The sequence below is a fragment of the Engystomops pustulosus genome, chromosome 1 (genome assembly GCF_040894005.1).
Source record: "Engystomops pustulosus chromosome 1, aEngPut4.maternal, whole genome shotgun sequence".
In the NCBI taxonomy this organism is placed as follows: domain Eukaryota; kingdom Metazoa; phylum Chordata; class Amphibia; order Anura; family Leptodactylidae; genus Engystomops; species Engystomops pustulosus.
The window spans coordinates 132,941,924-132,967,948 of NC_092411.1; the positions used below are offsets into that span (position 1 = coordinate 132,941,924).

The 26,025-nt window shown below is 42.9% G+C and overlaps 1 protein-coding gene across 3 annotated transcripts in view; it reads right to left on the reverse strand.

The window, feature by feature from the left end:
- The window catches only part of DENND4C (DENN domain containing 4C), a 75,161-nt gene extending 73,029 nt beyond the window's left edge, over positions 1-2,132 (reverse strand). For all 3 annotated transcript variants that reach the window (XM_072153998.1, XM_072153989.1, XM_072153978.1), the window contains exon 1: positions 1,891-2,132. The gene's annotated coding sequence lies outside the window, so the exon portion shown is untranslated. The remainder of the gene's footprint in view (positions 1-1,890) is intronic.
- Between the last annotated feature and the right edge of the window lie 23,893 nt (positions 2,133-26,025).

The window sequence follows — 26,025 nt, forward strand, 5'->3', positions numbered from 1 at the left end:
ATAAACCCTGGGGCCATTGTGCAGATACCTTTAGGGTACTGTCACACAATGCGATCTCGGACCGTTTCAAAACAGTCCACCCTAAGGGTACAGTCGCACAAAAACAATGCAAGACACTGGGTTCTGGTAACCGATCGCATGCGTTTCCATATTTGCGTTTAACCCGTATGTCCAAAGTTAGTTTAGTCTTAAGTGCATCTTTAGACTGTCACATAATTATTGACATAGTTTACAACAAATATTTTCCGCATATGCCAAAAGTCTATCAATTTAAAATTAAAAACAAAGGATTGAGCACGTTGAAGAAAAAAAAAAACAACTTAATGCTTGTGTAAACCATACCACAAAAGTGGCGTACTTGTCAAAATAAAAGCGAAAATTATTATTGTTATGTAATTAAGAAAATCCCCAAAAAGTGCTATGCGTACCCTGCCTAGGAGCATGTAGTATGAAATGGTAGAATAAATGTTATTCAGGCGATCATTGTATTCATTTATAGTATACAAAACACGGATCAACGTAGATCCCTCGCTCGTGGCTGACTTGTCCCCGATGCTTTTATCCCTTGCCATTTCTCAGTCAGGTGACTCAGTCTTCCAGGAAGCTCAAGTGATAAACAAGGATTTACAGCAACTGAACGTATGAAATAGAGAACTTCCAACCAGTCTGTATTGTAGTAGAACAAGTATCTTAAAGGGGTTCACCACTTCGGACACTTCCTCATAAGATATGCTTTTGTAGTCAGTTTTTCCACATGTGGGACATTTTGCCACTGATGTGGAATCTCTGCTAAATTTATCAAAATGTCACACACCTATTGGGAGAATGTTATTACATGTGCATATTAAAAGGTTTTATTTCTAAACTAGACAACTATTTGACAGAAAGATCTTTCAAACGCATACAAAAAAAAGACCAGACAGGATTTTTGTAGATTAACTGAATTATTATCAATGGTCTATTCTGCAGATAACATATCAATAGTAATTCATTTTGTTGCATCACAGTGGATATGAGCTGGACATTCAGTCCCGTTATCTGCCAATACTCCTTGAACAGAGCAATCCGTTTCCTACAGTGACCTAATGTAGCTGCATGCTGAAGGGGTAAGGGCTGTCCCACCACCGCCTCTTACTAAAGATTGGCCATTAGTCATTATACAACCTGGAAAACTCTTTATTCAGTGAACAGACGTACATCCCATCATAAAAGGAGAGCACAGCGCCATAAGCAATGTAACCGCGCCTCCCATTCAATGTAGTTACAACTCCCGGCCACATTGTAGAAGCCAGGCAGTATTACAGTGAATGTGCATGCATTACACTGATTTGCATTTACCCGTTAGGGGCAATGTTACAGAAACCTTGGGCACATTCACCTGAACCTAGGTGCTGTGCTTAATTCTCATGTATGGGATATGGCCTGAGAAATCTGGACAAGTGCAGAAGAAGTGTCCCCAAGTCTGTATGTGACATACTGTACATGGCTTCCTGTGCCAGCTCCAGCCTGGGTGTAAGAGGACACCCGTTACTGGGTGCAATGTCAGGTAACCCGATCCACACAAACACTGTGCCTCGCACAGCTACAAAGAACACAACACATGTAGCAGAGCTGGCTTTGTCATGTTTTATAACCTGAGTGATATCCCATAGTATTGCAGGACTGGTCCTAGGAGAACACAATACACAATCAATACAGATACAAACTTCGCATAGTAGTCTGTTCATGCAGTACCGCGGCAGTGTGAACAGGTGCCACTTGTCAGATGCCCCGGGAGGAGCTGCAGACGTACTTGTACATATGCAGGTAATGGAAACTTTACCAGTGACACAGCCCACTCCCTCACTACACCCCAAGTTCAAGCCCAGCCCGCCCCCTGTACGCACTTACCAGGGCCAGAGGGCAAGGCACAAACAGTCAAAGTCTTGATGGCCGCAGTTTACATTACAATATCACACTGCTGCTTGTCCCTGACATCTCGGCCGTCTCCCGTTCCACTGGCGCCATGATCTTTACTTCAGACCGGAGAATACTTCCGGGCTTAGCCCCGGTGACCGCCTCCCTGTTGACGCCTACCGGCCAGTCCTGGTACTGTAGTGGATAGTTCCCCTTCGACTTTCTGACTTCGGTACATCAGGTGACAGGAGAGTCACGTGACCTGAGGTCCCGAGCAGGCTGCTTCTGCTGCTGCCAGGGAGGATGGGGAGATGTGCTGTACTCTGACCACATTGTACTGACTGGGGAGAACCCAGGAACTGCTTTATAGGGTATTCATGTCATGAAGAGTTATTATACAATAAAAGGGCAGGCAGAAATATGCACTCAGTTTGTTTGCGTTTCCATTTTTCACTTTACTTTCAAACAAAAAAATCCAAATTTTTTGGGGCTAGTTTACTGTGTAACAAATTGTACTTCCTAGTTATGGTATTTAAAGGGGTTTCCAGGGCTATAAAAAAACCCTTGGGTGGCTGGGATGGGGTAGGTTTAAAAAAATAAACATGTACTTACCTCTGCAGTCCCTCCCGGTGTCCTGCACTGTCTCCAGTCTGTGCCCCATGTAAACAAACAGGGGCACGGAAGCCAAGCTTCCGGCCTTTTGACTGCGGCATTTTGGGGATACCTAACATGTTTATGATTTTTACTATTCATATTTATATCAGTTCTAGGGAAAGGGGTGATATCAATTTTTAGGTCTTTTTAATATGAATTTTTTTTTTTACTTTTTTTTTTAAACCATTTTTCAGACCCCCTAAGGCAGTGGTGGCAAACCTATGGCACGGCAGGCAGAGGCATCTCTGTGGGCACCCAGGCTGTCACCCCCAGCACAGAGTTTACCATACGACTCTTGCAGTCTTGTGTAGCCCTTCCTCTTGTTCTTCTATACTATAGGCTCAGCAGATGCCACATAGCGTTTGTTTTAGCAAAATTTGCCCTCCAAAAACGTGATGGTGCTCCTCCCTAAAGTGGTTTACATCTGCATGTGGAGTATTACTAGAAAATTAACAAAATATTTGCTTTGTTTTTGTCCTGCATGAACATGTAAATTTAAGGGCTAAATAAACATTTTATTGTCAAAGTTTGAAAATTCCCTATAGAACCCCCTTTTTGTTTTATTTCATCTTCAATGCTTGAACAGTAAGCAAGCTTAACAAGAGCTGTTTTGAGAAGTTTGAGGGGGAGTTTCCAGGGGCGGATTAAGGGTGGTGGAGGCCTCTGGGCGCAAACTGGTGGGGGCCCTCCCCACAATTGTTGCTATTAAAAAATATATCCAGCCCCCGTAATAAAAAATATCCAGCCCCCTAATATCTACATTAAGCCCCGCTATAATATATCCAGCACCCCTATAATAACTATTTCCTGCCCCCCTCTATAATATATACAATCCTCCTATAATATACACTGCACTCCCTATAATAACTATATCCAGACCCCTTTAATAAATATATCTAACCCCCTATAATAACTATAACCTCCTATTATAAATATATACAGCTCCCTATAACTCTGTACAGTCCCCCTATAATAACTATATACAGCCTCCCTATAACTATATACAGCCTTCCTATAACAGCGATATACAGTCCCTCTATAATAACTATATACAGCCCCTATAACTATATACTGTCCCCTATAACTGTATACAGCCCCCCCTATAATAACTATACACACCCCCTTATACCTATATACAGCCCACTTTAAATATATACAGCCCCCTATAATAACTATATAGTCCCCCTATAACTGTACAGTCCCCTATAATAACTATATACAGCATCCAATTATAAGTATATACATCCCCATAATAACTATTTACAGTCCCCCTATAATAACTATATACAGTCCTTTATAATAACTATTTACAGTCTTTTATAATAACTATATACAGCCTCCCTATAACTATATGCAGCCCCCTATAATAACTATATAGTCTTACTATAATAACTATGTACAGTCCCCTATAATAGCTATATACAGCCTCCTATTATAAGTATATACACCCCATGATAACTATATATAGGTCCCCTATAACTATATACAGCCTCCCTATAATAACTATATACAGCCCCTTATAATAACTATATACACCCCCATAATAACTATATACAGCCCTTATAATAACTATATACATACCCACCTAGGTAAAATAAAATTGTACTCACCTTCCTTCGTTCCTCTGGTTCGTATCGATCTCATCTTCTTCCCTTGCAGTGTCAGGATACTGGCTCTGGCAGCGCAGTGTGCGACATCACTACGCCACCAGCAGCAGAGCGACGCCAAGCTGGCACACCTCCGATCGTCCATGGCAGAGCAGGGAACTTATTGTTACCTCGCTCTGCCATAGACTGAAGTCTATGGGGGTACGAAGCCTGTGAGTACTGCTCGGGAAGCCATACCCAAATATACAGTGGGCGATTTGGGCACAGCCCCTATAATCTGGCTCTGGGAGTTTCTAATAAATAGAACTTTTAAAACCCCTATAAATATGAATAGGCCTGTAAAATATGGAATCTTAAATTTTCAGGAAAATCTGGAAAAATGCTGTCAAAATATGTTGACATAAAGCAGATATATGGTTAATGTTAGTTAGCAACCAATTTGGGAGGTCGATGACTCTATGATGAGTATAACATTTAGAAATCAGAAAATCTTACATTTTCAACCAAAATATACCACTAAGGTGAAGTAAAACATGTTAAGAAAAAACAATTGGAAAATCACCTTGGTAAGTTAAAGCATCCTAAAGTTATACTCTCATAAAGTGACACATGGCAGATTTGAAAAATTGGGTCCTTAAAGGAAACCTACTATATGATTTGATCCATTATAAAGCAAACATACCTTGAGAATGCTGTAGCTACACTGATGTAGGATCATATTTTGGTTAATCCCTGTGCTGAGTGGTTTTGTTGATAAAACAGATATGATCATTATGATAATGAAGCTCTGCCCCTTCTATGGCTGCTCCAGTGCTTGCTTCCGCGCTTCTAGTAGCAGAAGTTTTTCTCTGCAGCAGTTGATGATGCAATCACATTTCTCCCTGCCAGACAGAATAATCAGGTGCTGCACCATCCTCCATTCTTAGTCATTAGAGATGAGCGAGCACTAAAATGCTCGGGTGCTCGTTATTCGAGACAAACTTTTTCCGATGCTCCAGTGCTCGTCTCGAATAACGAACCCCATTGAAGTCAATGGGAGACTCGAGCATTTTTCAAGGGGACCAAGGCTCTGCACAGGGAAGCTTGGCCAAACACCTGGAAACCTCAGAAAATGATGGAAACACCACGGAAATGGACAGGAAACAGCAGGGGCAGCATGCATGGTTGCCTCTGAGGCTGCTTAATCGCACCATTATGCCAAAATTATGGGCAACAGCATGGCGATGACAGAGTGACCGAATGAGGCTAGATAGCATCTAAAACATCCAATAATTGACCCTGACGCTATAGAAGACGGCATGCAAAGGCAGCGGCAGCAGTGGCATGGCGACATACCCCAAATGGACTCAGGCTTCAAACCAATTTTAAAAATTCCTTTTGGTGAGGATAACGTGTAGCACTGTATGTATCAGTATTTTGCCTGGTTATGGCGGCAGAGAGGAACCAAAGGAGGTGATAAAGAAGCACTGAAATGATTTCCTATGTGAACAAAAGGTTGACGGTATATTTAGTCGATAACACAGCATGGTGGCGACATAGTGACCAAGTTCCATAACATAACTGGTGAAACACCCGAAAAATGAGCCTGACACAGCTCGCTTGATAAGGGGACGACACGTGAAGGCATCCATGGAGACGACTTCCATGATTAAGAGCGACAGTATGGGGCATCCATATTGCGCTGCTATGATTGCAACTTCAGGTCTCCAGCATGGCGGCGACAGATGCGCCGAGTTCCATTATGTATCTGGTGAAACACCTGAAAATTCTGCCTGACGCAGCTTGTTTGATAAGGGGATGATGTGATGTATTTCCTCTCGTGCTCCAGCGTCTGGGGTATAGACAGTTGAAAGTTGCGCATGGAGACATTGGTGGATGCTGTGGAGGATCGTGGAGGCGAAATGGACAGGAAACAGCAGGGGCAGTATGCATGGATGCCTCCGAGGCCCTGTCTCTCGGCTCCTCCCCACCCAAAATGGGCCAGGGGGCCAGAAGCGTTTACTTTGAAAAAATTATAATTTTCAAAGCAGGCAGGGTCGTTTGAATATTTCATCTAGGAATAATGGAATAGCATAGTGGTTCTATTTTTAATTGTTTTTTTCGGAAATGGTTCCATCCATATTGCGCTGCTATGATTGCAACTTCAGGTCTCCAGCATGGCGGCGACAGATGGGCCGAGTTCCATTATGTATCTGGTGAAACACCCGAAAATTCTGCCTGACACAGCTTGTTTGCTAAGGGGACGATGTATGGAGGCAGTAAGGTAGTAGTTAAAACTATGTTAGTTGGATCTTGGGATGGAGCTGGCTGTCTGCTGCCAGGCGAGCTTTATCCTGTCCAAGCCCCTGCCTGAATAATTTGGAGATGTGGACGTTGAGGGCTTGGGCGTGTGGGTTGCACTGTATTTCCTCTTGCGCTCCAGCGTCTGGGGTATAGACAGCTGAACTCTACGCATGGAGACATTGGTGGATGCTGTGGAGGATCGTGGAGGCGAAGGTGTGGTTTTCGCACGGGTGGTGTTTGGGCCGGGGTCCTGGGCAGGGGGCTGACTAGCAGAGGTAGCAGATGACACAGGGGAAGGAGCAGTGGTGTGCCCGGCCGGAGGTGAACGGCCTTGGTTCCATTGAGTGGGGTGTTTAAAGAACCTCCAGACTTCTGAAAATCTAGCCCTCGCCACGGGAGCTTAACTCCCAAAACATTTGGCGCTGATGCACCAGCTCTGGCCCTGCCTCTCCGTCTGGCCCCACCACTGCCTCTTCCAACCTGTTCTCGTCGAGGACTCGCCTCCGTCTCAGAAGCACTGCGTTCACCCGGCCTATCAACCCAGCTTGGGTCTGTCACCTCATCATCCTCCGATCCCTCAGTCTGCTCCCCTCTCGGACTTCCAGCCCTGACAACAACTTCACCACTGTCTGACAACCGTGTCTCCTCATCGTCCGACACCTCTTTACACACTTCTTCCACTACGTCAACAATGTCATCATCACCCACAGGCTGCGACCGGTGGAAAACCTGGGCATCGGGAAAGAGCTCAGCAGCAACCGGACAAGTGGTTTGTGACTCTGGGAAGGGTCCAGAAAACAGTTCCTCAGAGTTCAAATGACAAATTTTCCAGGGAGGGGGCAGACTGGGGGGAAGGAGGCTGAGGTGGAGGAGCTGGAAAAGAGCTGATTTCGGTGACATGGGTGGACTGCGTGGAAGACTGACTGGTGGACACGCCCTCGTCCTCTACCCCTACTTTCAAAATTAAAGTGTAAACTGTAATTTTTTTTTCCTTTTGTTTTATTTTTTTTGTGTTTTTTTTTTTTTGGTGTTTTTTTTTTTAAACAAAACGATCAGAAGAAATCACGCAGAAACCACAGCACACAACTGACAGCACACAACAGGATTTTGTGCTGTGCCTGTGATGACTCTCAGTTTTGAAAAAAAAAAAAAAAAAAATCGGCAGACTGTGCCTAATTCAATCAAACCCCTAATAAATTGTCCCACTTAGGTGTTTGAAATGGATATGTGTGTCACTAAGAGCTAAATAGAATGTTCGCAAGTCTCCCTGCAAATTCATCACAATATGGTACTAGCTGCACTACTAGTGCCAGCAAGGCCAGCCACAAGCAAATAAAAAAAAATATATATATAACGCTATTGTAGCCCTAAGAAGGCCTGTTGGGTTCTTGTATGGCTAGTTTCTCACCTACACTGACAGCACACAACAGGATTTTGTGCTGTGCCTGTGATGACTTTCAGTTTTGAAAAAAAAAAAAATATCGGCAGACTGTGCCCAATTCAATCAAACCCCTAATAAATTGTCCCACTTAGGTGTTTGAGATGGATATGTGTGTCAATAAGAGCTAAATAGAACGTTCGCAAGTCTCCCTGCAAATTCGTCACAATATGGTACTAGCTGCACTACTAGTGCCAGCAAGCCAAGCCACAATCAAAGAAAAAAAAAATATTCTAGCCCTAACGAGGGCTGTTGGGTTCTTGTATACTCACTCCTGCCTAACAGTAAGCTAATATAACACCCTAATGCTACCCCTGCAGCAGCAGCAGCTCTCTCCCTAACGGCATCCAGACACAGAATGATGCGAGCAGCGCGGGCAGGGGCTAGTCTATTCCAGGGTCACCTGATCAGGCCAGCCAACCACTGCTATCGACGTGTAAGTGTGCCACGTGATGCTGGGTGGAGTGCAGAGTCTCCTGGCTTGTGACTTGCTCTGTTTCTGGCCGCCAAAGATCAAAACGGTGGGAGATGCCATTTTCTCGAGCTGGAGAAATATTCGTCCGAGCAACAAGCAGTTTCGAGTACAGTGATGCTCGAACGAGTGTGTTCGCCCGGCTCGGTGTATTCCAGTGCGTTCCGATGCTCTTCAGTGCAGCAGCGCCACCTGGTGGACGTCGGAGGAACTACCTTAATAAATCCCGGCCAGACCCAAATCCAGCGCAGAGAACGCGCCGCTGGATCGCGAATGGGCCGGGTAATTAAATCTGCCCCATTATGATCCATCTAGTTCTGGGAGCTGAAAATGTGGTTAGATTATCAGGGTACAGGTTTATATACAGTACACTTTCATTTACCTTCTGAACATTGTACTAGTATCTAACACATAGAAAGAGAGATGAGACAGATCGGAGATGATAAGATCCATGAGATGCATATTACACACAATGACACACAGTCAGCTCTCCATCTCTGCTATTCCACAACACACTGATAAATCTGCTGTGCCTTCCTCCCCCTCCCCAGATAAAGAACTTATCTATATGTAGTTTGTAGTTCTCCTCATGCTCCTGCTGGCAGGAACTCAGTGTCGGAACTGAGAACTATGGGGCACATTTACTTGTACCGTTCCTGTCGCGATCCCATGGCGCGTTGTCCAAAGAGGATTCGAGTCTGCCGGGATTCACTAAGTTGTGCGCCCGATATCCAGCAAGTGTCGCTGCTGTGCCAAGGTCCGCCGGAGTTCACCTTCTTCTTCCTGGTGCTTGTGAGTGCTTGATCTTGCGACACAAATCGTTTTTCAAATCCTGCAGTTTTTCCAAATCTGTCGGGTTGTCCGACAGCCACGCCCCCCAATTTCTGTTGCGTGACAGCCAGCGCCGATGTGCCACAATTCGATTGCATGCTCCAAAATCCCGGGGCAATTCGGTGCAAAACGGAAATATTCAGGAACCCCGACAAAAGTGCGGACCCTTAGTAAATGAGCTCCTACGTATGAGTAGAAACTCCTTCCTGAACTGCAGGGGGAGGGGATAGAGGGAGCAGAGAGAGTAAAATCATTTCCACGGCCATCAGACAGAACACCCAGATGGCCTCTGACCGTAAAGTCTGAAAATACAGGGTCGGGAACCAGGAGCAACTGAAATTGTGTACACTAGGACTGATAGATACAGGTTGGACTTATATCTGTGAAATTCTGTATTTTTGTTAATAAAAGTGAATTAGAGAATGTTTGATTTTGTTATCCTGAGTACATGTCTTGTCTTTGTGGGAATTTAAGGCATTTTTATTACGTTACTCAAGGTCAAAATTTACATACATTTCATTAGTATTTGGTATCTTTGCCCTTAAACTCCTGGTGGGCCCATTCCTCCTAACTGAACTGCTGTAAAAGAGCCATGTTTGTAGGCCACCTTGCTCACACCTACCTTTTCAGCTTTGCACAAGTAATTGCTATTATTTCAGGGATTCTAAGCTAGTTTTCTGGCGTAGAAGCCCTGATAAATGTCCTCCATTATGATGTATCCATTATCCTTAACCCCTAATCTCTGAACTATTTTCCAAATTAATGCCAAGGCTATTTGTGAGTATTTTTCATCAACATATTTTACAAGCTATACCTTTTTAATTTTCCAGTCACCATAGATGTATGGGGTCTTATTTTATTGGCACGAAATGTAGTTTTTAACAGCATAATTTTGGGTTTCATAGGTCCTACTGTTGAACTTGTATTAACCCTTTCTGTGCAGTATATTTAAAATACAACACAAATCTGAGGTTGTTTATTCTACTAAAATTTTTCAGCATTAATTGCGGAAAAAAATAAAACATTTTTAAACATTTTGCGTAGTAAGACAAGACTGGTAGTATTTATTTGTTCATATTTTGGGTTCATAAAGCTTTTTGATCAAGTTTAATATAAGTTTTCGTCTGATGCATGATTAACCCCTTGCCGCCAAAGCCACTTTTCACCTTCAAGACACGGCCCATTTTTTTAACATCTGCCCTGTGTCACTATAAGGCCCGTTCCACACTTGCGAGTGTGATGCGATGAACTCGCATCACACTTGCAACGCAAGCTGCCGGGAACGCACGGCCCGAACGCTGCACCGCAAGTGTGGAACGGACTTTAGTGGTTATAACTTTAGAACCCTTTAAAATTTCCAAGTGATTTTCAAATTGTTTTCTCATGACACTTTGTTAAAAAATTATGTTTTGCGTTAATTTATGAAAAAAAAGGATATTTGGTGAAAATTTGGAAAAATTCTTAATTTTTCGAAATTCAAATGTTTTACTTTTTCCACACATGCATCCTCTCATTTTTGTAAGATGTTATGGGGCTTTAGGTGGGATTTTTCACATTTTCATAAAAAAACGCCAAATCATGCTTTTGAGGGACCTGTTCAGATTTGAAGTCACTTTAAGAAACCTAAATAAAAGTAAAACCCCATAAATTACCTCATTATAGATACTACACCCCAACTTTCATGAAGTTTGTTAACCCTTTAATTGTTTTACAGGGGATAAAACAAAATTGTGTGCAATTTTATCATTTAAATTAGTTTGGGCTAAATGAATGTGTTTTCAAATAATGTACACATTCTCGGGATAAAATACTTAAACGCTCCACATGTATGTGAACGAGCCCTTACATTTATATACTCTTACATACGCACACATATAGAGCATATACACATCACATATACACACACATAGTGTCATATATAGACGTACACCATGTATACACACATACAGTAGATACACACCATACACCATGTAGACATGCAGCATATACATACCTCATATATCAGCGGTGGCGAACCTATGGCACGGGTGCCAGAGGCGGCACTCAGAGCCATTTTTATGGGCACTCAGACCATCACCCCAGGACAGAGTTCACCAAATAGGAACAAATCCACCAAATCTCTCTGCAGTCCCAGGCAACTTAAGAGATGCTCTCTAAACGCTATTTTAAAGCAACAATTCATTGACTGTTGGGACTGAGAAGTGAGAAGGTGTTGACAGAACTGCAGTATCTTTGGAGGTCTTCCTGCTGGACCAACTCTCGAGAGAAGCAACAAGGAGAGTCTGAATTTGCCCTCCTTCTTTCAACTGTATTGGTTGCCTCTGGGGGGGCAAAACAATTGAAAGATGTGGAAAAATAGGTATCAAAAAGTTACTGCTTAAAATGCCATGTTGGCACTTCCCCTCGGCTTATACACGAGTCTATTTAAAAAAAATTACCCACTTAAAAAAATAAACTTATATACTCACCCTCCGCCGTCAGCGAGGCTCCCCGATGTCCCCGATGTCAGCGTGTTCCATCTTCTTTCTTCTCCGCGGCTCCTCTTCTTTCTTCTGCCGTGGACGCGGCCATGTTTTCTTCTAGCAGGCGCATACTATGACGCGGCCGCTGCTGACGTCATAGTATGCGCTGCTGTATACTACTAGGAGCTTGCTGTATACTACTAGGGGCTGCTGTATACTACTAGGGGCTTGCTGTATACTACTAGGGGCTTGCTGTATACTACTAGGGGCTTGCTGTATACTACATGGGGGCTGGCAGGCTGTATACTACTAGGGGCTGCTGTATACTACATGGGGGCTGGCAGGCTGTATACTACTGGGGGCTGGCAGGCTGTATACTACTGGGGACTGGCAGGCTGTATACTACTGGGGACTGGCAGGCTGTATACTACTAGGGGCTGCTGTATACTACATGTGGGCTGGCAGGCCGTATACTACTGGGGGCTGGCAGGCTGTATACTACTGGGGGGGGGGGGTTTGACCGATGCATTTCCCACCCTCGGCTTATACTCGAGTCAGTAGCTTTTCCCAGTTTTTGGTGGTAAAATTAGGGGTCTTGGCTTATACTCGGGTCAGCTTATACTCGAGTATATACGGTAAGCTATGATGGCCAGACACAGACAAGGACAGTGACTTTAAAACTGAACCCTCCAAACTGTCACCTGCCTACTTACTGGGTCCACACTAACCAGTGGCCTGTAATTGTTTCCTCCCTACACCACAGTGGGGACATGTAAAAGGACAAATAACACAAAACAATAATGATTAATAAATTACTGTTGTTTTTATATAATCAAGCTATCTGAATTGGGGACATAGATTGAAAAGTATTTTCTGAGTATTTATTTGTTTAAAAAAGATAGCTAAATGGTAAGAAATGGTGGGGAGATGGCTATGTAAATGAAGTAATTGTAAATGGAGTGTAAAGTAAGGCGTGCACAAGGTGAGTAGATATAGAAAGATGGCTATTATAAGTGTGAGGAGAACTACAGAAAATGGGGCATTGAAGGAGGAGGCTGCAAAACTTTGATCATTTTAGGTGTGGTGGTAACAAAAAAGCAGGCATGTGGAGGTGCTAGGCAATAAAATAAATGTAGACTGCTATTGTTACACCCCCGTTTTTCTATAGATTCCCTAATGACTGGTATGGTGAAAGTGACTACAGCAAGGCAAATGTGGTGCCAATAGGTCTCAGTCTCTAAAATTAACATTCAGTTCCATTCAGTTTGTCTTTGGTCTGTCAATGTGCGGCACTTGGAAACATTTAATTCAAAAATTGTGGTTTTAACTTGTTTATACAGTTGATATTACTTTCATACAGGATCTTCATTACAGTATATTCTTCATGCAATTTGTGCTCATTTATACATGTGTCCAGCAGAGGCTGCTGCACACAAGTGGAAATGTCTCAAGTGGAATAGCTTTCTGTTCAGTAGTGGTAGATGCAGCACCATCCTCCTGAGTTAGTATACACAGGGCTTCCTCCAATAATGTCAGTATATTGAGTGACCTCCCCTTTAATTTAAATAAGTACAGCATCCCCCAGATTATTATATTGGAATTGTTAAGTGTTTTTCATACTTTGTATGCCAGAAAAGTGGTGTACAAGTCATGATAATTGCCCCCCATGGGGTCTGTATTCTTACGGATGTGTAGTATACCTGAGTTATAGCATGAATGAATTCCAGGGGGTCACATCATGTAAATACATCAGACAAGTATGCAAGCAAAATTCTAAATACATGTTTATAGAATGGGTAAAAATAGTGTTCTAATAAATAACACACAAACATATAGAAACATAAAATAAAACATGTTGAAGTCAGTTGCACCAAATTCTTGCTGTGGGAAAATGATTTCAAATGGCTACTCTTACCCAGAGATTTAAGACGTCCAAGCTGTAGGAGCTGACAGAATAAATGTACACACATATATCAGTGTTGTTTTAGAAAACAAAAGACATTAAATATAAGGAATCACGTGTAAAATGTATAATTTCTCATAAATGTAGTCATGTTGTCCCTTAGAAACGAGATGACTTCCTCGGATACGACCACCTCACATTTTGGCCGCAGTGGCCAGACATGCGTTATTGAGTCCTGCCTGACCTCCTGGATTCAGCGTTCATTACCACAGGACGGCTGTGAGTTATACAGTAACTCCCAGACATTTCATATGCAAACAGATATAATATAATATACACTCACCGGCCACTTTATTAGGTACACCATGCTAGTAACGGGTTGGACCCCCTTTTCCGTTCAGAACTGCCTCAATTCTTTGTGGCATAGATTCAACAAGGTGCTGGAAGCATTCCTCAGAGATTTTGGTCCATATTGACATGATGGCATCACACAGTTGCCGCAGATTTGTCGGTTGCACATCCATGATGCGAATCTCCCGTTCCACCACATCCCAAAGATGCTCTATTGGATTGAGATCTGGTGACTGTGGAGGCCATTTGAGTACAGTGAACTCATTGTCATGTTCAAGAAACCAGTCTGAGATGATTCCAGCTTTATGACATGGCGCATTATCCTGCTGAAAGTAGCCATCAGATGTTGGGTACATTGTGGTCATAAAGGGATGGACATGGTCAGCAACAATACTCAGGTAGGCTGTGGCATTGCAACGATGCTCAATTGGTACCAAGGGGCCCAAAGAGTGCCAAGAAAATATTCCCCACACCATGACACCACCACCACCAGCCTGAACCGTTGATACAAGGCAGGATGAATCCATGCTTTCATGTTGTTGACGCCAAATTCTGACCCTACTATCCGAATGTCGCAGCAGAAATCGAGACTCATCAGACCAGGCAACGTTTTTCCAATCTTCTACTGTCCAATTTCGATGAGCTTGTGCAAATTGTAGCCTCAGTTTCCTGTTCTTAGCTGAAAGGAGTGGCACCCGGTGTGGTCTTCTGCTGCTGCAGCCCATCTGCCTCAAAGTTCGACGTACTGTGCGTTCAGAGATTCTCTTCTGCCTACCTTGGTTGTAACAGGTGGCGATTTGAGTCACTGTTGCCTTTCTATCAGCTCGAACCAGTCTGCCCATTCTCCGGCCATTCTCTGACCTCTGGCATCAACAAGGCATTTCCGCCAACAGAACTGCCGCTCACTGGATGTTTTTTCTTTTTCGGACCATTCTCTGTAAACCCTAGAGATGGTTGTGCGTGAAAATCCCAGTAGATCAGCAGTTTCTGAAATACTCAGACCAGCCCTTCTTGCACCAACAACCATGCCATGTTCAAAGGCACTCAAATCACCTTTCTTCCCCATACTGATGCTCGGTTTGAACTGCAGGAGATTGTCTTGACCATGTCTACATGCCTAAATGCACTGAGTTGCCGCCATGTGATTGGCTGATTAGAAATTAAGTGTTAACGAGCAGTTGGACAGGTGTACCTAATAAAGTGGCCGGTGAGTGTATAATAATGTATAATAATATGGGGCTACTCTACTAACCTACCTACCAGGTGGGGTAAAAAAATCTGTGCTACTTGAGTGGTCTAGAATATCTTTAGACAGAGAAAATGCATAAAGAATTTGTTGTGAAGTATTCAGAGCACCAAGATTTAGCACATCTAAATGCTGCTATATTCTTATATACATACGAGTAAGGATAACATGAAACAAAAAATAATTTGTTTATTAAATAATAAAATAAAATAAAAAATGAAACAAAAAATATAACAGAACTCATGATGCCAGCAGTGGAGTACACTGGATTTCAGCTGTAACTCACAGCTGACATCCCAGTGTAACACCCTCGGTTGGAGTTTACTCTGAACACGGTTGTTAAACCTGTTAAATGCAACATGCCTGACAGGGGTCTCTCCCTTACAAGGGCTGTCCGCAGGCAGTGCCTGTAAGATGCCATCTTAAAGGCACAGTGTCAGTCAATGCATATGCATAGGCTGAAACAGTTAATACCCTGCAATACATCAGTATTGCCATGAACAAGCAATCAGATGTTTACCTATTCCATCCCACAAAAAATGCAGTAAAAAGTGAAAAAAAAACATATGTACCCTGGAATAATACTATTGCAGAGTACAACATTTCCTGCAAAAGAAAAGCCATCAACCAGCTCTGTAGCCAAAACAGTAAAAATGTTATGCCACTTGGAAGATGGCAATGCAAAAAACATTTTTCCCCACTTTAGAGTATTATTTGGCAAATTTAGCAAAACGTAAGTAAAAATATTGAAGTATCCCTGTAATTGTAATGACCCATAGAAAAAAAATAACATGATTATTAGGCTATATGGTGAAACTAAAAAAAAAAAGTAATACCAACCCCAAAATGGTAACACTAGAAAAAGCATCTCATCCCGCAAAAAGAAAAAATTCCATCACATGGCCCCAATAACGAAAAAGCTAAAATGTTATAGCCTACAAAAGAAGCCAATGAGGAAACTAAAATCCTCCTCCTTCCCTTCTGCCTCTCGCTGTGTGCCCATAAAACAAGGGTCTCTGTACTCAGGAGAAATTGTATGGTGGGTTTTCTCTTTTTATCTTTTGGAAATGTGTTAATTTTTTTGGCTAAATGAACGTATAACTGTCAAAATTTGATCATTATAAATTTCACCTCCATTTTGATTTAATTGCTATGAAGATCTCAAGGGGTTAAAATCTGTTTCTGATAGTTTGTAGGGTGCAGATTTGAAAATGGGTTGATACATAGGGGGGTTTTAATGTTATATATTTAAAATTTCATGAAAAACAGTAATTATCCCCAAAATAGTCAATTATGAAAATACAAAAAAACAATATTTAATTTGTAAGCCGCGCAACATCAAAACAAATTATCCAGACATTTCAAAAATTATGAAAATCTAAAGTAGACATATGGGAAATGTTATACAGTAAAAAAGGAGGGTGGTAAATTACCTGCTTGAAAACGCAATGATTTCGAATTTTGAAAATGGCACATTTTTCAAAAAATTCATAATTTTTTTCCTTTTTTTTTCAAACGCAAAACTTAGCAGCCAAAATTTACATGCAAGGAAACAACATATGAGGAAAAAACTATCTCATAATAGCTTTGATTGCTTTCACAGTGCTCAAAAGTTATAACCATGTAAAGCGAAGCAAGTAGGCAAAAAATGAGTCTTAAGCTATAAACTGGCTGCATCCTGAAGGGGTTAATATACAGAGTACAAAGTATTTTCCAATTAGAAAGATGTCTGGTTTCACAACTGAGGAGGCCAGACACAAAGCTGTTCCCCTAGACAACTATGACATTAGTTAGTTGGCCTTCAATGTTTTGCTAACTATGCCAAAGAGAATTATGCTGTAGAGTTGGGCAAATGGAAAGGGGGGCTTTGCTAATCCCAATTTTATAAAAACATTCTGCAAAACTTGTCATATCTGTAATACTTGTAGCTACATGAATATTATAAAGTAAACATTAAAGTTAAAAAATGACAAATCACGGACACCAAACATAAAAAAAGCTAATAAAGAAATACTGAGGGAGAATTATTTTGCTGAGGCTTCATGCGCTGGTGTCTGGTGAAAGCCTCGCTCCTCCGGTTATTCAGACAACAGTGGGGCACATTTACTGAGGGTCCGCACACTGCATTTCCATTGGGTTTCCCGACTATTTTCGATTTGGGCCGCATTTAAGTGGGGTTTTTGGCGCACACGATCAAATTTTGGTACAATTGCGCCGACTTGCATGCGACACAAATCGGGGGGGGGGGGGCGTGACCGACGGACAACCCGACTGATTTGGACTAAGCGTGGGATTTACAATTCAAATTGTGTCGCAAGACAATGCACTCACATACACAGGGAAGAAGAAGGTGAACTCCAGCGGACCTCAGCAGGGAAGCGACAGATGCAGGAAAATGGACGCACGATCTTGAAGAATTGTGCCGGACTTCATCCTTTTCGGTGAACGCACCTCGGGGATTGCGCCAGGACTGGGTAAGTAAATGTCACATTAAAAAAAATCAATGTTAGTGCTCTAACTCCACAATAAAACGTTAAGATTGAAAATTCCACAGAACGGTCTCACCCAGTTCCTTATAGATCGGAGATTGAAGGAACTTCATCAGTAATTCCTCCTGTCACGATGTTCACTTCTCTATACTATATCCTGTGGACGACCCCGCTACACTCTCGTGCAAGCGATCACAGCACTGGTCCTGTATCAGGAAGAATGTGGGCAGATGGTGCAGATCACCAGGGATAAGAGTAAAAACTATTTTATTCCAGCATACTCACAAACAGAATATTAAAAGCGCGCATATCACAATGGTTAAAAAACGCCAGAGGACCTCAGGTTTCACCCTTTCAGCTTCATCTGGCAGCTGCGGTCGAGGTACCTTAGTATAAGACAGTCTCGTGGTCAGGTTCAGGCACAGGGTCAGGGCAGGCTGCAGAGATGCAAGGTCAAGTTCAATCAGGGGTCAGCAATGGGAGGTCCAGGCAGATGGGTATGGGAACACAGGCACACAGGAACACAAAGGGACTCTGGTAACACAGGAACATGGAGGGACTCTGGTAACACAGGAACGCAGGAGACACAGAAACGCAGCATAATCGCTATGGAACTTTCTCTAAGGCTGTGCGGCACAAAGATCCGGCAGGGGACACAGGAAGGGGCTGGAATTTAAGCAGTATGGCTGACCGGCCAGCACCAATTATCGGCGCGCTGGACCTTTAAATTTCTTGAAGCTGCCTTACTGCCGGAGTCATCGCTGGATCCTGTGGAGGTGAGTGGAACGCCGGGGGCAGTGGAGAGGGGCATGAGTGCGCCTGCGACCCAGGTGATGGGTCGCAGGAGCACCTGTGACAGTTTCTTTCATGGCTCAGTGTGGTGACATCATCCAGAAAATCAACTTTGAAGGGAGATGTAAATTGGTTGTAAAAAGTCAAGGAGGCAGAGAGTTAAACACTGACGTCAAGCTCTCCTCGCCTCAGAACAGCCACTTCAATGTAACTAATGCTCTGGCATCCAGGAACATCACTAACTAGACCTCCTGAAATCTGGCAAATTATGTCAATCATAGGGAAAGAGGCAGGAAAGGAGGGGAAAGTTTGACTTGATTGTTAAAGTCTCCGCCTCCTTGACTGTATACAATCAATTTCCATCTGAATTTAAAGTTGATTTTCTGTATGACATCACCACACTTGGCCATGAAAGCAACATAATCTAGAAGCTGTTCAGGTGCTTGACAAAATACTGGTAATACTTTATTAGGCCATTTTTGATGACAGGTTTCCTTTAAAGAATAACAATTTAATTGGAACAGTCAGAAAAATGTATGAGTTTTATTTACTATATCTAATTTCCAATTCACTTCAAAGTTGATTTTCTGAATAATGCCACACTGATCCTTAAAAACATAATGATCTAGAATGTGTTAATTTTCTTGATAAAGTACTGGTAATGATTTATGCTTTTATCTTCAGCACTGTGTTCATGGTTATTACAATATAGTTTTTTTCTAAATATATCCTTGGAGACTGTAGTTCAATACAAGGACAAAGACTTTAAAACACCATTGATGATTTAAGAGAATTTTACTTTTTGAACAAAAACTCAAATGAAGGGCATGCAAGCGATATGTTCCCTTTTACAAAAAGCTAGATAATTTGTTGTTAATAGATATCATTTGTGTTAAAGGGGTTGTCCGGGAATAGTAATTATTTTATGTATGGGGTGCCATGGGAGAATAAGAGCTTGGAGAGTGAAGTGTAAGTTTGTTTTTATGTTTAAAGTCCCCCCCCCCCCCAGCCATACATGATACAATTAACATTCCTGGACAACCCAGTTAATCAAAAGTAGCTCCTTAATGACTGAAAGGCAACATTAGGTGAGCAGGCATCATATATATTTTCATGACGATCTATAAAAATAAGGAGTAAATGAAAAGCAGAACAGTCCTTATTGACACTACACTTCACATTAAAGTTTTCAATGACCAACAAAATGATGACAAGCAATCCTATCCCAAAATCGAACTAATATATTTTATATTAGAGGAAACCTACCATCTCGGGTCTTCCTATTAAGGTAGATCAGGTGGAAGGTTCCTCTAATAAATGCCATTGGTGAAAGAGGCTACTGGGGCGTGGAGTAGCCGGAGCTGAGGCTACATGGTGCGGCTACTCCACGCCCTATCTATCCTCCTACTATATCTTTTGCGTGCAGCTCCTGGTAGCTGCAAGCACTCGTCTGTGCTTGAGCTGGCGGCTGCACGTGCTGGGTTCTGAAGCCGGAGGTATTCGCATGCGCAGTAGCTCCGACTTAGGAGCCGAATACGAGCAGCTGGTTGCTCTGCATAGATAGTCTATGTAGGGCGTGGACGAGTGTGTGCAGCTACCAGGAGCTGCACACTGCAGATCTCATGGTAGGAGGATCAACAGATGCTACTGGGGCGTGGAGTAGCCGCACCGTGTAGCTCCAGCTACTCCATGCCCCAGTACCCTCTTTCACAAATTTGCATATTAGGGCAATAAAAGATTTACAAACTTATCGGGCACTGAAGGATTAGCCCTAAGAAGTGCTCGAATGGCAGGTCACTACATTTGGCTGTAGTTCGTTGGTTACAATGCATCCAGTATGGCCAGTGTTGTAATGAGACATCATCTCAGTGATGCCATGTACAGTGATGGCAGTTACACATCATTACTATGGTAACAGAGCAGGACAGTCTGTTACATCATCACTGGGAGCAGAAACTAAGACTGAGGAAGAGTTACTGAGAACTAAAGCATCAAGGGACTTGTAGTTTCCAGTGGCGGCCATCCAAGTTATAACTTAACCTAATTTAGAGAGGCCATAAAATTTTGTGAATCATAAAATCAAACTATTTTAGCTCCATTTTGAAACTAATGATACAGGCAGTCCCCGGGTTACATACAAGATAGGGTCCGGAGGTTTGTTCTTTAATAATTGTAGATCCAGACAAAACAATTTTGGCCCCAGTGAAAATTGGAGTTTAAACATTTTTTGCTGTAATGGGACCAAGGATTATCAATAAATCTTCATTACAGTCTGCAGTCTGGAACTAAAGTAACATCCAGAGACCTTCACCAGAGGTCAGAGGGGTCTGTCTGTAACTATGGGTTGTCTGTAAGTCGGGTGTCCTTAAGTAGGGGACCGCCTGTATTGAGTTTTGTTATATTCATTTATTTATAGCATCATCGATTTTTGTATCAGACGTTCATATTCCCGGAATACCCGGACTAATATTCCCGGAGTATATGTCAATATTTGCACTCATTTGTCATCTGTCATGTTTTAGCTTGTTAGGGGCAGTAAAGTAACCTAAATGCTCTGAGGGAAGAGATGGAGCATTAAGACAACATGGAGCAGATTTATCAAGCTGTCTGAAAGTCAGAATATTTCTAGTTGCCCATGGCAACCAATCACAGCTCCCCTTTAAAGGGAACCTGTCACCAGGAGACCCATTTTTAGCACTCCCCCAGTCCTCACAGAGTATAGTACATACGCTGTCAAAGTGTTTTTGTATAAAAAATAGGTTTTACAGAAAAAAAGATATGTTACATTGTACCTTTCATTAGCATCTGCTGTGTGGCTAGGCAGTTGCCAATTGGGAGGGACTGGAAAGGAGCAGTTCCCCCCCACCCTTGGGAAACATGTGACCTTTTCAAATATATGAATAACTCCCCACACTCAGGATTGGCTGTAGTGGAGCAGGGGGCGTCGCTAAGCCCAGTGCTGGGTGTTTTTATATATTTGAAAAGGTCACATGGAGTAGCTGTTCCCCAAGGGTGGGGGGGAACTTCTGCTTTCCAGCCCCTCCCATTTGGCAACTGCCTAGTCACACAGCAGATGCTAATGAAAGGTACAATATAACATATCTTTTTTTCTGTAAAATCTATTTTTTATACAAAAACACTTTGGCAGAGCATGTATTATGCTCTGTGGGGACTGGGGGAGTGCTAAAAATGTGTCTCCTGGTGACAGGTTCCCTTTAAAATATTCATGAGCACTGGTAAAGTGAAAGCTGAGCTGTGATTGGTTGCCATGGGCAACTAGAAATATTCTGACTTTCAGACAGCTTGATAAATCTGCCCCATGTGTATCTGTCTCTAACCCCATCATCTACCCCCAATGGGGAGGGTCGGGTCTATTCTCTCTGTCTGTCTTTTCGTCTAATTTCATAGCCACAGATAACTGGTCAAATCCATAGATTTACCTTGTTAACAACAATAACTCCAGTACAGAGATTTAAAAGAAGACTAAGATTATAAATTGATTCTTCATCCATAAATTCTTTTGTCGGTGACTTCATAGTACACAATTGTTATTGAAATTACTGCAACTTAGTTCTAGCTCATTAAAAGCAAGTGACCTAATTTATTGCACTTGACAGTGAACTGGTATCAAAGTGCACATTACTGTGTTACTGTCGCAATCATAGACTTTGGCTGTCTCAATCATGTTGTAAGTACAGTTAGGTCATGTTCTGATGTTAGACTTAATATTGCGCAGTAATGTCTACAAGTATTGCAACAAGTGCTTTTGGTTAATTAAAATCAAAGTACATCTCCATATGCATTTACAGTAGTATCAGGGCTGTTTCTGCCTCAGGTGGCAGGTTGTACACCCTTTTAGAGGCGGATTTTTGGCACCAATAGTAAGGACTTGCCAATGGCTGGCAAGTCCATACTACATGAAAAAAATCAATTACCATTAAGTCGCTGATGTCATTGATAGGCAGAGCGGTGCAGAACATTGCGTGTGTGATGACATCATCACGCACGCACGCCTGTGTCACTATACAGGAGACATGTGTGATGACATCATCACGCACGCACGCCTGTGTCACTATACAGGAGACACGTCTGCTGCGGGAGAGGAGCTGCGGGGGAGCGCCAGGACTGTAGTCTGAAGGAGAGTACAAGGTTTTTTTGGGGGGTATCATGGCTGTCTATATAGGGGAGGCTGTGTATACAGGGGAGGATGTGTATATAAGGGAGGCTGTGTATACAAGGAGGCTGTGTATACAGGGAAAGCGGTGTTTAGAGGGGGAGGGACTGTGTATACAAAGGAGCCTGGGTATACAGGGGGGGCTGTGTATAGAAGGAAGTCTGTGTATGTAGGGGAAGCTGTGTACTATGGGCGAGGGGGCTAAAATAGGGCACCTAATAAATTGTGGGTGCTGTATATACCATAATTTATTCAGGTGACTATAAAAAGGATGTTTTTTGTTGGGAATAGTGTGTTCAATCATATTGTGAGGATAATATATTAGAAACATGCTACATTGACTGTATTTTTAGGGGCGCAGTGTGGAGTTGTGCTGCATATAGCTGAAGATGTTTTACTATGAATTCAGCAGAGAAAAACCATAGCCGGGAGCAATCGTAGAGAAGTCCTCTTCATGATGAAGCAGATCATCACCTGTAAGGTACTAGATACTAAATGTATCTAATGTCTGTGTCAATAACTGACTACTAGAGTGTAAGCTAGCATCATCAAGCGTGGGGGGGGGCAACATTTTCAAGTTTGTCTCCTATAAAAAAAAAAAAACTGGAATCAAACGTCAGATGGACCATAGACTAAGTATGGGAACACAGCTCTTAGTCACTACATTTGGCCCTACTGCTGCAGGTGTATAAAATCCAGCCTGTGGGTTTGTGTTATCAGGCCCCTATGCTGTGCTAGACGTGAGCGAGCATAGATGGCGTGTACTCTGATACTCACCTTTTCTCTCTCCTGGAAAGCAGTGCCAGCAGTCTTCTTTACTCCTGTGTGTGTCTGCTGTACGTGCCAGAACCCATGAAATGATGACATCATCAAGTGTGCCAGCTTTAGAGACAGCGCTTATAGTGGGTACACACAAGTTAAGTGCTGGCTCTGCTGGTGCTCCAATGTTTATGACCGGTTATCTTTGGGTGTGAGAATTAGACAGACAGGGAGAATATAACCATTCCCCCTACTGGAGCTGCTGGGGAGGGGACACTGGGGCTGCAGGGGGGCACTGGGGCTGTTAGGGATTACACTGTGGTTGGTGGTGAGTGCGCTGTAGCTGCTGGGGGGGGGGTCTGTGGTTTCTGGTGGGGCACTGTGGCTGCTGAGGGGGTTCTATGGCTATTGTTATAAACAATGTTCTCAGATTTGTGATTGCCCTCAAATTGTGATTATTATGATGGTATTTCTGTGTAAATGTAATTACTAAACAGCTTAAGTAGATACATTTATACAGTAATAAAATTACATTTGCCCCTTTAAGGCAAATGAAGCTGATGAAAATGAGCTTGCCAGCCCTGTGCTAGACAGTTTTATGGTGGCCCAGATTTATCACTGGTTCTGATGCTGGATGCTGTCATGGTTTAAGACTCTGGAGTCGTACTTTGCACCAACTATAAGTCTAGTTTACGGAAGAAAATTATGCCATAACATCTGCAAATTTGCCTTATTTTTGGCACGCAGACTTTACCCTGTGAAAACATGCAGATTACAAGAGAACAGTTTGTTAAATATCCCCAATTATATAAGAGGGTATTAGAGGCATGACACTCTCCTCTAGCCCCTATCCCTCCAGCTCCAGGGTTTCAGGGTGTTTCACAACCCCCAGAAGTACTTGTAACTGTATCCCAGCTTCCTCTGTACTGTTCTCATTTGGTGGGACAGTCCCGGTTTTCAAATGGTTGGGAGATTGTCCCGGACTGCCCCGCTTTGTCCTCCATCCTCCTGGCCCCCATCCTGGCTGCGAGGTTAATGTAATTAACAGTTTGTTGCTTAATATCCAGCAACAGGAGGAGAGGTGCCACAAAATGAGGGAGAGGTAGAACAGGGGGCAACAGTATGAGGAGAAAGGAGGATGGGAGGCTACGATATGAGGATGTCAGGAGGACACAATATGAAGAGGATAGAGAACAGGAAGCTACAATTAGGATTAAGTACAGGAGGCTAGAATATGAGGAGGATGGAAGACAGGAGGCCACAATATGAGGAGGATGGAGGACAGAAGGCCACAATATGAGGTGGATGGAGAACATATGAGGAGGGTGGAGGACAGGAGGCCACAATATGAAGAGGATGGAAGACAGGAGGCCACAACATGAGGAGGATGGAGGACAAGAGACCACAAAATGAAGAGGATGAAGGATAGGGGCACAGAATAAGGAGGATGGAGGACAGGGGCCACAGTATGAGGACAGGAAGCCACAATATGAGTGGGATAGAGAACTAGGGCCACAATATGAGAGGGGTGGAGGACAGAAGACCACAATATGAGAAGAATGGGGGACAGTAGGGCTCAATATGAGGAAAGTGGAGTACAGGGGACCACAATGTGAAGGAGGTCATTGTATGAGGGGAGTAGAGGACAAGAGATGACAATATGAGGGGGGATGGAGGACAGGAGGCAACAATATAAGGGGGGTGGAGGACAGGAGGCCACAATATAAAAAGGATGGAAGGCAGGGAGCCACAACATGAGGAGGTTGGAGGACAGGTAGCCACAATATGAGGAGGTCAGGAGACCACAATATGAGTAGGATGAAGGACAGGTTGCCAGAACTTGAGGGAGATGGTGGACAGGAGGACACAATATGAGGTGGATGGAGGACAGGGGACCACAATATGAAGGGGAGAGGGGAGGGAGCAGGAGCACAGAAAGTTATGGTATTATAAGTCCATAGGGGGGTTGGCCACAGGGCATTATACTATGTATATTAAGATCGATATTATAGTATGCTTGTTGGGTGGGACAATTTGCATAGTTTTGGAAAAAGGGAGAGGGGTTTAAGCCCTCTTTATCTAGCCCAAAACTTGGGAGGTATATGCGGCAGAGGGGCTGAGGTTAAAATTAATTTCAGTTTTCTTTCCTGCTACACTACAGAATCATATTAATTTTACCTAGGTGCTCAGAAGAGCAGCAAAAATTGTATTTTATATTTTAAGAAGTGGCTTTTTTGTAAACTACCTAAGAGACACTAGTAAATACGTGAGATGAATAAATAGGATGTGATGAATGTGCAGCTGGTAATAGAGAATTTCACTGGGTTGCTAGAAAGTAGGTAAAAGGTCATAAGGAAAGAGGCTTGCAATGCATTGTGACAGCAGGCATGACTAACACTGCTTACTCACACTCTTTTCTCATTTTTATTCCACTTCTTTGATTATAGTGTACATGTATAGCACAAATTGCATGCTAAATTATTGATCAAAATAAGAAAACAAGAAAACCTTGTATGATCACTTGATTTTTTCAGAAATAATATAATCTCTTTCAGGGCTGTGAGTCTGTGGACCCTCTGGACCACCATGGGAGATGGTACTAGCCAACACCTGGGACCGGAGTCTAAGTGGCACCCGGCCTTCAACAGTGCCCTCCGCAAAGCGTGAT